Source organism: Silurus aristotelis, assembly GCF_946808225.1.
Source record: "Silurus aristotelis genome assembly, chromosome: 17".
NCBI lineage: Eukaryota > Metazoa > Chordata > Actinopteri > Siluriformes > Siluridae > Silurus > Silurus aristotelis.
In genome coordinates, this window is record NC_139590.1 from 1,121,354 (window position 1) to 1,133,853 (window position 12,500).

Genomic DNA, 12,500 nt, shown 5'->3' on the forward strand with positions numbered 1-12,500 from the left:
ATGCAGCGATTGATAAAAATTCCCAGTTTGAAGAAAAAAGAAGTCGTCAAAAGCAACAACAGAACATTTTGGGGAAATTGTTGGTCTTCATACTCCGTATATTCACTTCGGCCAGAAGCATTGAGACACCTGACTTTTCCACTTATGATTTAAAAGAAATAAATCATTATTCTAATTTTTTTTTAATCTGAAAAAATATTCGGCAGATTAATCGATTATCAATATGTTAGTTGCAGCCCTGATTGTGGCCACGCCCCTTTATTTACACCTGTTTAAATATACTTAAGTCTGTAATTATGCCACATTCCTTTCGAAGTAACAAACGTAAAGCAAAAAAGCCACATTTTGCAATTAGATCATCTACATTTACATTTACAGCATGTAGCAGAAGCTCTTATCCAGAGCGATGTTCTAAAGTGCTGTGAGTCTGTAGTAATGAATAAATCTACACTGTACACCAGATTACACACTTCATATCAATATAACTCTGGAATTCTACAAACTTGAAAAGTGCTAATTTAAGTGTTTCAGGAAGAGGTAGGTCTTCAGTTGTCGCTTGAAGATAGTCAGGGACTCTGCTGTACAGACATCTAGGGGAAGTTCATTCCACCACCTCGGTGCCAGAACAGAGAAGAACCTTGAAGTGTACTTACCTCTCATTCTGAGAGAAGGTGGTACCAGTGGAGCAAGTGCTGGAGGATCTCAGACAGCGTGGTGCAGTGCGAGATGTGATGAGGTCACTGAGGTAAGATGGCGCTGGTCCATTTTTGGCCTTGTAGGCATCATCAGTGTTTTGAATCTGATACGTGCAGCTACTGGAAGCCAGTGAAGGAGCAGCAGTGGGGTGGTGTGGGAAAACTTGGGCAGATTGAACACGAGTCGTGCAGCTGCGTTTTGGATCATTTGCAGTGGACGAATAGCGTTCAGGGGAAGACCTGCCAGCAGAGAGCTGCAGTAGTCCAGTCTCCAAATCACAAGAGAGTGAACAAGCACCTGGGCAGTGTGTGTGGACAGAAATGGTCAAATCCTTCAGATGTTGTAGAGAAGAAATCGACAGGAACGAGCCACATTAGAGACATGTGAGAAGAAGGACAGTTCATTGTCCATAGTTACCCCGAGGTTACGAGCAGTGGCTAAAGGGGAGAGCAGAGAGTCATGAAGTGTTATTTGGAGATCTTGACCTGGAGATGAAGATCCAAAAGGAACAGAAGACTTTAATCTTTGTTCATTTCGAGAGATCACAGTGGTGTTTTGATGTTACACTTGGAATCTAATTACAATGTTCCACTTGCTGGCTGAAGAGTCTCCTGAACAATTCTGGATCAGAACATTTACTATGGTGGCATGCAGAGGCGGAAAAGTCCACACATCCTTCACTCAGTAGAAGTGCAGATCCTCATGTTTTGAAAGACTCTGGTAAAAGGAAGTACAGGAACGAAGTATTTGTTCTTCATTACTTCCTTCTATATTTCCATGTAGGACGTTTTGGAGACAAGGTGAGGGAGGTGAGATTGAGATGTTTTGGACATGTGCAGAGGAGGGACATGGGGTATATCAGTAGGAGAATGCTGAGGATGGAGACACCAGGAAGGAGGAAAAGAGGAAGACCAAGGAGGAGGTTTATGGATGTGGTGAGGGAAGACATGCAGGTAGTTGGTGTGAAAGAGGCAGATGTAGAGGACAGGGGGGTATGGAGACGGATGATCCGCTGTGGAGATCCCTAATTGGAGAAGCCAAAATGCTAATAATAAGAAGAAGACTTCCCTATATATTCCCTAGTGTATATTTCTTTCATTCTTTCCCATGAATCCGTCATCATCTAAATTCACCATAAAATTTTAATTCTGAGCGTTTTCTTCTCCTCCAGGCCACACGACAGAAGACAAGATTTAATACATTTATAATAGAAATACATTTTTAAAAGTTTCTAGCTTTATCCTCACAAATATATCAGCATGAGGTTTGGAGAACCGTTAAAAGATAGAGATCCTAAAGGATAGAAGGGTGAGGTGAAATGGAGTGAGAGGGAAAGAGAGAGGGAGAGATGTGCTGGTGGATTGGAAGAGGGTTTTATGGAGAATATGGGAGATATATTGTGAGGGATGATGACGATGTGGTGAAAGATGCAGAAGATGATATTGTTCTCCATGGTGCCTGCTGAGCGCGGTGGAGGGAGTCAGACGAGAGGAATATTTCCATGGTGACTAGAGATCTGGAGGTTGGAGCGACAGACTGAAGAGAGAAAAAAAAAAGCCTCCGAGAAGTTTGGCATTAAAAGATTGTTTAAAGATCCAGGACTTGCCCGAGTAGCTGCATGTTGCTGGTAGGTGTTCCTAACTCGAGTTTAATTTTGGTTGCCATGGTTATATTCAGATCACTTCCCATGTGCGATCAAGTTGTTAGTTTAGTAACGTCTAATAATCCACGATCCATCACATCATCACACATACGGCTGTTGTGTAGTATCACCGCTGCGACACAAAGTGCTCCATCTACACAGTACAGGTGCAGCACATCTCACTCATCTTCTCTTCTCTCTCCAGCATTTCTCTTACTCTCTGTAGAGTTATAATGTATGGGTAAATTGTGCAATCCATGCACTTTGTGTGTGTGTGTGTGTGTGTGTGTGTGTGTGTGCACACCAGCACACCTGCAGTGCAGCTTTTTATTCGTGCATTAAACTGAATCTTGATGTACGTTCACACAGCTGTACATATGATCGGCTCACATAACCGTGTAAGAAGCAGGAAAAATGGGTAATGATTTGAGCGAGTTTGGAAATTTGTGCCGTCTAGACGACTGGGTCAGAGCATCTTCAAAACTGCAGCTCTTGTGGGTAGTTCCTGGTCTGCAGTTGTCCGAGTCTATCAAAAGTGCCCACAGAAGGAACAGTGGTGAACCGGTGACAGGATCATGGGCGGTCGAGGCTCATTGATGCACACGTGAAGGCTGGTCCGTGTGGTCCGATCCAACAGACGAGCTCCTGTAGAAATGCATGCTGTTAATGCTCAACGGGTCACTGTTTTAGCAGCAAAAAGGAAATCAACACAATATTAGACAGGTGGTAATAAAGTTATGCCTGATCTGTGTGTGTGTGTGTGTGTGTGTGTGTGTGTGTGTGTGTTTGTGTGTGTGTGTTTGTGTGTGTGTATATCTGTTTACAAGAAAATATTTTTTTTTATTAATATACGCTTACAGTCACCTTAAAAATAGTCCCCTTGCAACGCAATACCGAGCTCCCAGTGTTCCTGCTACTTCTAGAATGTGTCCTGGAAGTCTTCTTTTTAAAGCATGTCAAGCACCTTCTGTGATTTGCGCTGGAACACGCGGAATAGTGTTAAAATGGCGACCTTTGAGCTTGATCTTCATATTTGGGAAGAGGACAAAGTCTACAGAAGTCAAATCTGGTGAGTAGAGTGACTCAGCTACACGGCTCCTGATGTACATGATGATGTCTTTTGGCACACTGACTTATGAAGGTCGGTGCTTCCTGTGACAGTGCATGCAGCCCTGTGCTGCCATCTGTTGGTATGTTACAAATGACCAGTCTCAAAACTACCACATTGTGCATTTTATATATATATATATATATATATATACACAGTAGAACCACGATACTCATGACCTTGACACTCGTGACCTCGATAGTTCGCAACTTTTCATTGACTGAGAGTAACCTGTGAAATATTTAATAGTTTGTGAGAAGTGGTCGGAAATTAAAAGGTTGGAGTCACATTTCAACACTGAGTTTGTACCAATAAATTACATAAAAATGTTCTCATTTATGACAGGTAATTCACAATTTTTGTTGAGTTTACAGTACATGTACAATCACATATGTCACAATGTGAACGAGAGCCACATCTGTCTTTTAGGTTAGTGCTTGGCCCCCTTTCTATTCCTCCTTTATACCGTTTCTCACAGTGAGGCCATATCAGAGCATGGCATTTCTTTACACTGTGAGCTGAAGGCTCTCAACCCCTCATCATGACCCTTCTGCTTCTGCACTGATCTTATTTTGAAAGTTTATTGCCTGAAGCTGAATCCCAGCAAGACTAATCTTCTTTATGTCTTTAGGACCCTTAGGGTCTTGTCATCTGCCCAGACAAATTTCTTTCTCATCATACAATTTGATAAGGCTTGAGACCTTGGTGAATTTCCTTGGTGGACACCAGCTATCGTTCGTTCTTCATATTGCTTATCTCTAACTAGGTTACTCCTCAGGAACACTGAGGAGGTGGAAGCTATTTCTCTCCATATAGGACACTCCGTTATTGCGATGTTACTGGAACACACTCCTGGCATGTCATGGCTTTTTGAGCACCACCAGACTCCTGGTATTCATTCAGAATAAAGGTTCAAGACTTGTTTTCAGTTCTCTTCACTGGGTTCCACATCATTTTCTGTAGTGACTTACATCAGTCCTCTCTCTCTCTCTCTCTCTCTCTCTCTCTCTCTCTCTCTCTCTCTCTCTCTCTCTCTCTCTCTCTCTCTCTCTCTCTCTGTGATTCTGACTCCTTTTGCACATGGAGTGCCTCAGGGAGTTTTTCCATGCCACCATCCACTCTGGCTTGCTCTTGAGTGATCAGTTAAAATTTAATGTTTATACCTGGATTTTTTTAATAGGCTATTTTATGATAATTGTTGTTAAACGTGTTCCAAATTAAATAGAATACAATCGAATTTAATACATTATTTACTGATGTGTGCACACAAAGTAAAAAATTGGCCTCCAAACAACCCACTGAGTAAATCCTTGTCTGAAACATTGTGCCTCTGAGCATCTAGAGAGGTTTGACTGGACCACCCCAGAATTTTCTTTCTTGGGTGCCAGGGATGGATCGGAATGATCTCCCACTCAATTTGTTGTCTATTTTCATATTTTAAGATGCAGCACTTCAGCACTTCTACTTTATTAAAAACACCTCTTGAATGAAAAATGCCGACCACTGTGAAAGCTCCTGCCAATTTCTACCCACTTTATACACAAGCCATTTGCTGCAACTTTGGGGTATTCCTTTCTTTCTTCTTTCCTTTTCCTTGCTCATCCTTGGATCATTCTGTTCCATACATATGCCTTTTGTCCAAGAATTTGTTTGAGCCAATTAGTATGAAAAGTTCTGAAGGTTAAGGTGGTGGTGAGGTTAGCGTGCTTAGTGCAATGCCGCGCACCATGTTTGCACCACGTTGACTTCAAAGACTTAAAATTCCTCATTTGTATTGTTACAAATTGATTCTCTTTTCTCCCCACACACACTTCCTCTGTCTTTATCTAGTTCATCCTTGTTTCAGGTTGCCTTCGTCTGCAGCTCTTGCCACATATCTGCGCTCTGCATCGTGGTGGGCGTACGTTTGCAGCTCTATTGTAATACATTTTTTGCAAACCCATTGTATGCCTACAGCACAGATTACATCAAGACGTCTTTTCCTTGTATCGCTCTGTGAATCTCTGCAGCTCCATTCCAGTTTTATCAGCGAAGCCGAAACTCCAAAAGACATCATGGCATTGTGGGAAAGATAGTGAGAGAGAGAGAGAGTGAGAGAGAGAGAACGAGATGGAGGGAAGGACAGAAGGAAGGAAGGAAGGAAGGAAGGAGGGGGAGCGAGTGAGGGGGATGGGAGGGACACAGCGCATACGAGAGGAGAGAGGAGAGAAAGCAACCAACCAGCTGAAAGATACAGAGAGATCTGGTCTGTTTGAACGACTGAGAAATAAAGAGGGACGGAGGGAGGGGGGGAGGGAGGATGAAAGAGAGAGAGAGAGAGAGAGAGAGAGTGAGAGAGTAGGGGGAGACAGTGATTGCCAGAAGTGTTACTATAGCGCTTCCAGTCCGCTGGAACGCCGTGGATATCCCTTGTATTGCTCCGGTCTCTCCCAGGCATCCCCTGCCTCGCTCTACAATGTGATTTCCAAAGGTCTAATTACTGCCGCAGTTATTTCTTTTTTATCCATTTCTTTTTTTTTTTACCTTCTTATTTTTTCCTTTGATCTCCCTCGTTTTACTCTCTCTCCATTTCTCTGTGCCGCTGCTGCTGGATTTGTTTTCTCATTAAATCTGGAGGAATCTGCAAACAGAGAAATCCGGAAGAAGACATTTATAGGAAGACAGTAAGTAAGCCTGCTTTTCTCTCAAAGATACGTAGAAGAAAACCCGGAATAGCTTGTTGGTTTCGAAGGTGGGGTTGATGGATAGACGAGAAGACAAATTGCTCAAGATTTTGGAAGTCTCAATCTGTATGATCCTGATTGGTACATTTTTGACTTCAACTTCCTCCTTGTGGTGTCGTTTTTGCAAAGCAGGGCAAATGCACACATGTGGACTGCTTTCACTGTACCGGACTGCATGGGAGGAGGAACAGATAGTCGAATGTTCGTGGAAGTGTGTTTCTGCAGCAATGTTGGAGAAATGAGGAATGTGTCCCTGATTGAATTATGCTCAATTAACTGGGTTGGGGGGAGGGGGTCTGGGGAGGAGAGTAAGATGCTGTAGAGAGTGAAAGAAATTGGATTCATTTGCCTTGAATATTACCTGCCCGGTGTGGCAGTGATGGAGTGAGAGCGATGATAGAACGATGTGGTGATGTTCAGGCTTCTGTCACTCTTGGTAACACACCCACTCACACACATTGGCATGCATGAAGACTCTCTCGCTCATCAACACCCACAGAGTTCTGCTCTTCAACGTTATGCCGAGCTGGTCCAATCTCTCTCTCTAAAGTCTCTCTATAAAGGTTCTACACATTCACACAAAGCTACATATCCAAACTCTGCCCTCAACCCTTTCAACTTTTGAGAACATCTATATCCACTTTCCTCCCACTTTGAGTGTCTTGTTAAGGTGAAGATCTCTACTACTCTGAGGTACAGTTACTGGTACCTATTTGTACTGGTCTTTAAAGCCCACACTCCCTTGTAACAAATTAGTGAAAGCTGAACTTACAGAGTACTTACACCTTCTTTAGAGGCACAGAAACAGAACCCATACCTCCTTTAGTGGGACTGGCCTTCATAGAGGCCAAATCTCTTTTGGAGGGACTGACAAGCACAGAGACCACATTTTAATTAGTGGAAGCTGTAGGCACAGAGGCCACACCTCCTTTAGTGGGCCATGTAGGCACAGAGGCCACACCTCCTTTAGTGGGCCATGTAGGCACAGAGGCCACACCTCTTTCCAAGGAACTAACAGGCACAAAGGGCCACACCTCCCTCAGTGGGACTAACAGGCACAGAGGCCACACCTCCTTCTAAGGGACTGACAGGCACAGAGGCCACACCTCCCTCAGTGGGACTGACAGACACAGAGGCCACACCTCCTTCTAAGGGACTGACAGGCACAGAGGCCACACCTCCCTCAGTGGGACTGACAGACATAGAAACCATGCTTAATAAGCTGACTCTTAGTTTCAAAGTTTTCTTTTCTAATACTGGAAGGAAGCAGCTGCACCTCTTTAACTGTAATTGACAGTCAGAAAGCCACACGTCCTTCACTGTGACTGGCAGATGCTGAGGTCTTCTTGAATGCTTGGATATAAAGAGAGAAGCTCTGCGCTGAAAGAAACATGTGATGTTCCTAAACAACACTAGATAGAGGTGTGATTTTCTTTCTCTTCAGCCGTATTCTAACGCATCCACACAGAGCAGTGAACAGATTTGACAGCAATCCCAGACTCTGTATGTTGCTTCACACCTGTCAGATAATCCTCTCCATGATCCCAGAGGCTCGATATTTCATCCCAATGTATACATGTGTGCAGACGGGAAAGCAATTAAATCGGACCGAATTTGCTCTGATGTGACCTTTCAGAGTCAACTTCCTCTTTGACACTTTTGAGATTACGAAACAGATATGCACCATCTCATCTCAAGCTGTTGGATCTGACTCATGTGCAGACACGAGCTCTTTGGTCTACTACCTCTTACCATGGGCCAAAAACCATTACATCCTAACCAGCCTGTAGTTTAATAGACTACACCTTCTGCTGATGGTAGAATTGTGCTGTGTGGTGTGGGTTGGACAGGATAGAAGACCAGAATGTCCTCCTGAACAGTCGAGCTCTGTTAGTCTGGTGTGAACACAATGTTAGAAAACCTTTATTTCATAAATTGGGAGAAGAACGTTTGGTTAGATGGTTGGTGCACAAGCTGTGTCATGGGGCACATAAAGGGAAGTGCTTCATGTCCTGAAAAGTTGCATTCGTTAGATATTTATTTGATCTGGACAATTACTTGTCTATGGCATGATATAAAAAATCATCGAGCATGGTTCGTAAGTGTGTAAGGTACAGACGGTGAACTTTGCAAAGTTAGAAGAAAGTTGCAGTTTGTGAGTCGCTTGGTAACTACAGCTGCACTGTTCGGTTGGATGTTGGTGGTTCATCACAAAGTTTTTCCTCTGGTGGTGAAATATTTTGTTAAAGGCGTCAGTATGTAAGGAATTTCACTTAATATTATACAGAGCGCGTTGACATAAAAACCACAGATTCCAATTAAAAACAAATGCCAGAAGGTGAAACAGATCATGACCATGTGCTCACTAATATCCAGGAAATATCATAATATCCAGGTAATAACACTGAGCAGTGTTCAGAATGAAATAAGATTGAGAAAGAAGCTCTTTGCTCAGGGGTGTGTGTGTGTGTGTGTGTGTGTGTGTGTGTGTGTGTGTGTGTGTGTGTGTGTGTTATAATGGTTTAAATTTGTGTGTGTTGGTTTAGGGAGGAAGATGTATTTTGAGGAATAATAAAAAAACAAGTCTAATCACGGCGATCTTGTGCGCTTGCTCAATAATATCTCCTGCATTGGGAGCGCAGCCCACGAAGTAAACGCCGCAGGTCACCTCATCAGCCGGGGGTAATTACACACGAGCATGAGCTGTCAGAGAAAATCGCACCAGAGGAAGAAGGATGCCACTGAGCGACAAGCCTAGCGTTATCTGTCTTTCCCTCTTCTCTCGTTTGTTCTGTCTGCTTCATTCTCTCAATTTTGATTCCAGAAACTGTTTCTGAGACACAGTGCTTTTGTCAGAAGAACTCAAAATCAGTACACAAGTGTTCTGCTCTTTCCAAAGCACTAACACCACAATCTGATACAGGAACCTTGGAGGAACTGGTCATTCTTAAGACTTCTTTCCAAAATCTAAATAATTGGTTAAAGTGAAAATAATGAGCAATAGTTTGGATCTGTGCCACACACACTCTTACCCAATACCCTGTTTATAAAAAGGGTTCTCTAAACTATGAGGTTACTGTGGACCAGGGACCATGAGGATGGATTTGGACTGTAAGGTTCTGCCATGTTTTGCATTCAAGTCTCCATCAGTGAACGGCTCATAACCTCAACCATGATGGAACTGTATGAATGGACATCCAGTGTGTAGTTGAGGACGGGTTCATTTTTGAGTCTGGTTCCTCTCAAGGTTTCTCTCCCGTACCATTTTAGGGAGTTTTACTTGCCACAGAGAAAAAACTTATAGGGAATGTTTTATGTTTTTAAAATTCATAATCTTAACAAGTAGATATCTCTTCTGGTTTTCTCAAGAGAGGGAACTAAAGGGACCTTTAGGTGCTTAATCTTTTAGGAGGGACCAAATGTGACCAAATACAACTTCATTTTGGGTTTGGAACACATTCCATGTATTATGCAATCCATCACATGAGACACACTGTCCTCTCCATGTCTTTGCAGAAGGTTATTATAATGTAACTGCTGCTCCAACATAAGCGAGAATTCGTTTCATGGATTAAATGTAACTTTAAATGTATAAAAAGTATGATGTCACAAAGCGAACCCCTGGAGACCCAGTTTGGGTAACGTTAGGGTTCTTTTTAGAGTAAATAAAAACGTGATTGTTGATAAATTGTCTGTGGAGGAATAATCTCAGAAGTCCTGGATCAGGTTTGAAGCTGAGTTCAGGTGATGTCATGGACAACCCTGGTGTGAAGGAGTGTGTGAATGGTGTGTGAACCCCTCCAGGTGTTTCTAGGATAAACTCTGTATCCATCACAACCCCGACCACGATAAAGCATGTGGTGAAATTCAGAGAGAGAGAATCAGTCATGAATCACAGATTTGGCCCAAATATGAAAATCTCCTTTTTATAATGAATACCTAATCTAGCTTGGTGTGTGTGTGTGTGTGTGTGTGTGTGTGTGTGTGTATAAAGGCCCTGAAGCTCTTTATATACTTCAAACGATGCAATACTCTTACAAGAGTGAGTGAGAAGATAGAAAGCGCTCTCGGCCGAGTAAAATCCTCTCACAGCGCAACAGAGAGAACCAAATCCATCTCAAGAGCTGACGAGAAAAAACTCCAGGCTTTTACATGTTTTTATTTACTGATTTAATTCTTTCCCAATCCTGCTCTTTCTCTCTCTCTCTCTCTCTCTCTCTCTCTCTCTCTCTCTCTCTCTCTCTCTCTCTCTCTCACACACACACACACACACACACACACACACACACACACACACACACACACACACACACACACACACATATATCCTATCTATCTGTCTCATTTTTTTCTGTCTCTCTTAATTGCTGAATGAAGGAGGTGTGGCCACTGTGTCAGTCTAAGTGAAGGAGGTGGAGCCTCTGTGCCAGTCTAAGTGAAGGAGGTGGAGCCTCTGTGCCAGTCTAAGTGAAGGAGGTGGAGCCTCTGTGCCAGTCTAAGTGAAGGAGGTGGGGCCTCTGTGCCAGTCTAAGTGAAGGAGGTGGAGCCTCTATGCCAGTCTAAGTGAAGGAGGTGGGGCCTCTGTGTCAATCTAAGTTAAGGAGGTGTGGCCTCTGTGCCAGTCTAAGTGAAGGAGGAGGAGCCTCTGTGCCAGTCTAAGTGAAGGAGGAGGGGCCTCTGTGCCAGTCTAAGTGAAGGAGGAGGGGCCTCTGTGTCAGTCTAAGTGAAGGAGGTGGAGCCTTTGTGTAGCTGACAACCCCAGGCTCACTGAAAGAGACGTCACTTTGTCAGCCTCAGCAAAGGAGGCGTGGCCTCTCTGTTAGTCTCAATTAAAGGAGGTGTGGCCTCTGTTTTAGTCAGTTTTAATAAAGTGTGACCTCTTTTATTGCTTTTTATTGTTTTAGTGAAGGAAGTGGGAAGTGTAGGATTTGCATCTGTCAAAAAGGATGATGTGCATCTGTCTGTTAAAGGAGGCGTGGCCTCGATTTCAGATCAGTCTCAGTGAAGGATGTGTGGTTTCTGTTCATGTAACTCTTAATGATGGAGGTGTGGTCTCGATTTTTGTCAGTCTCAGTGATGGAGGCGTGACTTATTGCGTGTCACTCTCAGGTGAAGGAGGCGTGGCCTGCTGTGCTCTTTGTGTGAAATTGTCCCTGTAGATCAGAAGTGAACGAACACCTCGTCTCTGTCGCATCTCACTTCCTGTCTGTTTTGTCTTCGTATGCTTTTTTTAAACACTTTCTCCAAGACATGAAGGACACGTGCTCTTCCTGTGATGCCTTCAAACAGACGTGTCCTACATGTCTTTCTGCGCAGGCTTCCAGGCAGAGTCTCAGTGTTGCCTGCAGACGTTCTGACTGAAGCATCTCGCAGCATCCAGACGCATCATCTTTATAAAGTCAATCAGTTTGAAGCTAATGTTTTTAACACGTAATGGATTCCTGTACTTGCCATTTTAGTCCTGCGTGCACTAAATCTCTAAATCATCACGAGGGAAAAGGCTGCTACAATGTGCACTGAAACAGGAATATCTTTGTTTATTTTTGACCTTGTGCTCATTCATTAAATGCAGTGGTATAAGAGAAATTAAACACTATGCTAAGTGTGCACTACGCTAAACCAGAAGATATAGACTTCAGTTACTGGATAGCGACATTAGACTCAAAGGTCAAGGGTGAAAAATGTGCAAATAAACGAAGCAGAAGTCGATAAGTGAATTGACGGACGGTTACTGGTCACATTGGGGTATAAATGAGCACCTGGAACTGTCTGTCACTTCACTGATAGTGATTCAGGCTAAAGGGTCATCAAGCGCCATTACGAACTACGGGTAATAACGCGTAAGTAGATTTCACCAAGGGCTCTTCACCAAGGGCACTTCACCATGGGCACTTCACCAAGGGCACTTCACCAAGGGCACTTCACCAAGGGATCTTCTCCATAAATGGGTTCTAATCATGACCTAGTGTATTTATGTGTGTTTTTTTCCCCTCAGGCTTTGTGCTGTAGCAGTGATACAGGTGTACTTAATGATGTGTGTGTGTGTGTGTGTGTGTGTGTGTGTGTGTGTGTGTGTGTATATTTATCATAGACTTGATAACATTTTATATGAAGAATCTGAGCTCCAACTACACAAATGGGATCGATAGCGACAAAGTGCTTTTCTCTGTGGTGCTCATATTGTTTTCCATCCACCCTTTCTCTCTCTCTCTCTCTCTCTCTCTCTCTCTCTCTCTCTCTCTCTCTCTCTCTCTCTCTGTCTCTCTCTGTTTCCCTCCCTCTATTTTACTCTATGTCTCTCTCTGTCTTTTCTCTCTATCTTTTTCTTTCT

At 43.3% G+C, this 12,500-nt stretch overlaps 1 protein-coding gene across 1 annotated transcript in view; it reads left to right on the forward strand.

The window, feature by feature from the left end:
- Positions 1–5,770: 5,770 nt before the first annotated feature.
- The window catches only part of LOC310740463 (uncharacterized protein), a gene marked incomplete at its 3' end in the record, with an annotated part of 37,251 nt that continues 30,521 nt past the window's right edge, over positions 5,771–12,500 (forward strand). The window contains exon 1 of the mRNA XM_083567170.1: positions 5,771–6,109. The remainder of the gene's footprint in view (positions 6,110–12,500) is intronic.